Consider the following 5,179-nt stretch of genomic DNA (forward strand, 5'->3'; position numbering starts at 1 on the left):
AATTTCTCTACAAAATATATAAAAAATAAACATATTTATATGAAGAAAAAAAATAGTAACAAAATCATGGATTATATTATATTGGTTCAAATATATTAAGATTAGGAAAATAACGTAGAACCTGACTATATCATTACTCGCGTTGTAGAGTATCGTGCTGATAACGTGTTATGAAATTAACTAAAATAATATAAAGATGAAGTAGAGAAAGTAAGAGAGAAAGTGGTATTCTAATATCTTCTTCAAGAAGTATTATTTACATTGCAAAGTGGACCTTATTTATAGGACATTAGGAAGGTGGAAAATCATATCCTTACTATACCACTTAATAGGGAATATGAAGATGAAAGATTAGAATACATATGGACATCCACAATAATATTTATTCATAACAATATATATATATATATATATATATATATATATATATATATATATATATATATATATATATATATATATATATATAGAGAGAGAGAGAGAGAGAGAGAGAGAGAGAGAGAGAGAGAGAGAGAGAGAGAGAGAGAGAGAGAGAGAGAGAGAGAGAGAGAGAGAGAGAGAGAGAGAGAGAGAGAGAGAGAGAGGATTAAATTTCACCAAGGTGTCAAACTTTAATTTGACACTAAATTTCAACCGTTAAAAGAATTGATCAACAGTCAAAATAAATTATATTAAATAAAATAAATTATATTATATTAAATAAAATAAATTATATTATATTAAATAAAATAAATTATATTAAATAATAAAAAAATATATAGCCTATTTATTTCTTAAAAAATAGATTATTTATATGACCTCTCGATCGAGTAATATTAACGGTTGAAATTTGGTGTCAAATTAAATTTTGACACTTTGGTATCATTTGATCGTATCCCATATGAGATAGGATCAAATGACATCTGCAACATCCTGTTTTTAGTATTTATTATTTTGTTAATTATTTTGTTATTTGTTTATTTTGTTAATTATTATGTGGTATGATAACTTATTAAATATTTGTTTTGAGATATAATTGTGATAAATGTGTTTTGGGTTAGTAAGTGTGAAAATTAAATATTATGTTTTAGTGAGATTTTCAAAAAAAGAGAGAAAAGAGAAAAATAGAAAAAGAAGAGAAGAAAAAAGGAAAAAGAGAAGAAATGTTAGGAAGCTAGCGCGACATGCTTTTCAATAAAAATAATTTTGTTAGAATTAGGTGATTTGATCATTATGTGGTTGTGTAAAATGACATGTATGTGTGTATATATATGTTGAGAATTGGTGATTAATGGAAATAACATTGTTACTTTGTTGCTATGTGTATTTGTGATATGTTGAGATTGTAAATACTATGTGAATGCATTATTGGTGATGATAACAAGATGTCTGTTTGGTTGTGCAAAAAGGTGCGTTAATTCATGTGTGATCACTACAACATTTTTCCTCTTTGACAACATCTGGAAAATGTTGCTATAAATAAGAAAAATGTTGCCTAAAATAATAGGGGACGTTTTTCAGGCGTCCTCTGTGCGAGCGTTGCCTATTATTTAAGGGAACGTTTTTCTTCGCTCTTTGGGCACACTTTCGTAAATCGTCCCCTAAATAATGGGAAAAGGGGACGTTTTTCCATGGCATTTTAGGCGACGCTTTTAAAGTGTTGTTAAAAATTGCAACGACTAAAAAATGTCCCCTAAATTTGATAGATCAAGAAAACTTTGTGGGGACAGTTTTCAAATGTTGTCATATCTGACAACAATTATAAATTGTTCCCTAAAAGTGAAATAGTGAGAACACTTGAAAACATTTATATAAGGAATATTTTTTTTACGATATTTTTCATAAAATAAACAATTCAAAGGAGAATCGCACCAAATATAAATTGCATGTATCATAAAAGTTGTATTGATAAAATCCCCAAACATTAGCTCGAATACACACAAATAGACACAAAATGTCTAACACTACTTTATAATATAAGTTAAATACTTAGAGATTATAAGTCTAGCAAAATGACAAAATATATGGTTTCTTTAAATTTAATGCGTAAGCACAAGCCTAAAACAACATCATCCAATTCATATAAATTTGTCGAACTCATCGTAATCTCCATCATCCTCTTCAACACAGGTGTCGTCCTCTTGATGTTCATCACCTAGATCATTCTCGATGTTCATCTCCTACGTCATTCTCTCGATGTTCATTACTTGCGCGGCCGTCCTCTTAAAATTCGTCACTTAACATTGTCGTCCTCTTTTATCTTCATTGATACCTGAATGCATAAGAAAATGAAAGGTGTTCTCCATAAACAAAACCAATTTAAAAGCAAAAATCCTAATTAATTGGGGAAATGTTCTTCTATTTTAACAAAAGATTATAAATTATGGGACATAATTTCTACTGTAATAGTGGGACATAATTTCTCAATAAACTAAATCAATTTAAAAGCAAAGTAACGTTCATTACATATACATCTATACTGTAATAGTGTGTGTATGTATGTATATATATATATATATATATATATATATATATATATATATATATATATATATATATATATATATATATATATATATATATATATATATATATATATATATATATATATATATACTATTACAATTATGCTTATGATGATACTAGTAGTATTAATAGATGCAGGACTCTATGTTATCACTTTCTGTCCTTCGTCGCCGCAATAACGGATACGACGAAAAGAAGTTGAAGATGCTGTCATAGAACTGCAAGGATTATGTTTTCAGCTTTTATTGAATAACTAAAATGTATTACTTTTACTTGTGTTTTTAATTTGCTTAGTTATGAATAACACAATACAATAAGAGTTACAATACCCTCAAATCTCTCTTAAAAACCCAAAATCAAACATATTTTTAAAAGAAAAAAAAAAGAGAGAAATAACACTTTAAGAGTCAGAATACCTGAGCTTACAAGCCAAGAGGTATTCTAACATTAACACCAATAGCTTAACAAACCCACTCCCAATCCTCCATTCTGCAAGCAACAAATTCAAGAACCTATGTTTCATCAAACCAAATAATTTCAATTAGCCATAAATAATAGTGACAAAAGAAAATCAATAACTAGTATTAAATATATGTATAAAGTAGACTAACAAATCGGAGCAACAACACATCTTTCCTCAATAAATTGTAAAAATACACAAACCTCAACAATAACTAAGCTCATCCATCAAAGAGATGCTTCTTACCTGATGTTCATTGTTTTCATAATCAACATTTGAAAAATGAACTATGATGTGCTGTACAAGTACACAACAACTGTCAAATGTATATTAAAATACAACACATTAAATGAAAGTGTAAGATTTGCATAACTTCCAATGGACGAAAACCAACCACAAAATGGTGTTAAGTACCTTATCATAATGTTCCCTATATTGAATGCACTTAATAAGTCTTTGTAATCAATGAGTCATGATTTCTCATCCATGAATGAACCTAATAAGTCTCTATAAAAAGAGACATGTTCTATTAAGGCAAAATGAGCATGGTTAAGGGACTATTAGAACATGTGGGATTGATAGTTGAAATGATTAACAAAGTTATCATTTTCAAAAAAAAAAAAGAAGAGTAAATCACCATGTTTTGATATAGACAGACCAAAATTTTCTTAGTTTTAATGAATCAGAATCATAAAAATGATTAGAATTTTATAATGAAAGGAAACACATGACAAGAGCATAAGGAGAAAATTCATAAGAAGAAAGATCTCTTATATTATGCAATTTCAAAAGAGCATGCTGTGAAAATGTTAGGATTGGAATACAGTAGAGTGCCTTTGGATGAAAAACATTCTCCCGTTTTCAAATTAAACCTAGCTTAATGAAAAAAATAACATAGCTTAATGAAAAAAATAACAGGAAAATGCAAAAGAACTCAAAACTTTAATGTTTGTTGCTCAATTTGACAAGTTTAGTTTAAAATGAATCAGAATATTAAGTATAAGTGGCTCTCTAGATGTAAAATTCAGAAAGTATGATTCAATTGCATGCTATTATTCAAGGAGTCAATCAATTTCAAAACCAGAAAATCAATTAAAGGAGATATGTAGGAGTCAATCAATTTCATAAAGTATAATTCCATTGCATATTACTAGTGAATATTCCTACTACATTTGAATGAAAACTCACAGAAAAAGTAGACAATAATACACAGCAATACGAGGGCGGAAATGCAATGGTAGCAACACGACAACGGAGTAAGAAGGAAGATCAGCAACACTCACAGCAAGACGGTCACAATTCAACAACACTTACAGCAAGACAATAACGGTTCAACAACACTTACAGCGACAATACACTCTACATAATGATGGCCGAGTGCCGACTCTGCAACACGACCACCAACGCGGCACTGCAATACGACACCCACCGACTGAAGCAAATATAGAATACAACTACAGTAACACGCGGCGCAGCTCTGCACACGACCGGCGATGCACAACTCTACGACACCACCGTCGACAATAATTTTGTTGTTTCTGATTAGGGTTTTAGTTCGCAAGTTTTTCCCTCTTTCTCTTTGTGCGCAGCTTTCGGTATACGAATAGGAACCGCTGTTTTTCACTAGGCCCATTGGAAATATATTTTTTAGTTAATATTATAATAAATTTAATGAAATAGAAATTGTATATGAGTTGTATATGTGAGTCGTCACATGAAAAAAATATATTTTAATTATTATAATAAATTTACTGTTTAGAAACAGTTTGTTTTAATAATTTTAATTTTAAAAAAATATTATTATAATAAATTAAATTAAATTATTAAGTTTATGATTTATGATGTTTTGAGGGAAAGTTGCAATATTTTTTTTTTGATTAAATTTGTAAGCAACATTTGAAAAATGTAATCTTTTCTTAGAAATAATGCAACCATCTAAAATTGTTCCCACAAATATTTATGGGGACATTTATTAGTTATTGTCAAAAATAAATTATTGGAACGCTTTAAAAACGTTGCCAGAAATAATTTAGGGGACACTTGTGAGGCGTTGCGAGAATTGTCTTGACGACATACAAAAATTGTCCCCAAAACGTTTTTTAGGCAACAATTTGCACATGTTGCATAAAAAAGTGTTGGTAGAAGCAATAAATGTTGTAGTGGATGGATTATGTGATATTTACTAGTATGAGTAAGATTTGGTGATGATCTTAA

The 5,179-nt window shown here is 29.0% G+C and overlaps 1 long non-coding RNA gene across 10 annotated transcripts; it reads right to left on the bottom strand.

The window, feature by feature from the left end:
• Positions 1-1,829: 1,829 nt before the first annotated feature.
• On the bottom strand, positions 1,830-4,591 carry LOC131598933 (uncharacterized). Of its 10 annotated transcripts, none has more exons than XR_009282426.1 (5): positions 4,154-4,591; positions 3,380-3,472; positions 3,169-3,262; positions 2,922-3,017; positions 1,830-2,251 (listed from the first exon to the last, which is right to left on the bottom strand). It is a non-coding gene; the product is annotated as an uncharacterized LOC131598933 (long non-coding RNA). The 10 variants fall into 10 exon arrangements; XR_009282430.1 differs by having other exon boundaries at positions 2,922-2,994; positions 3,212-3,281; XR_009282424.1 differs by having other exon boundaries at positions 3,212-3,281.
• Between the last annotated feature and the right edge of the window lie 588 nt (positions 4,592-5,179).

This window comes from Vicia villosa, linkage group LG4, assembly GCF_029867415.1.
Source record: "Vicia villosa cultivar HV-30 ecotype Madison, WI linkage group LG4, Vvil1.0, whole genome shotgun sequence".
Taxonomy (NCBI): domain Eukaryota; kingdom Viridiplantae; phylum Streptophyta; class Magnoliopsida; order Fabales; family Fabaceae; genus Vicia; species Vicia villosa.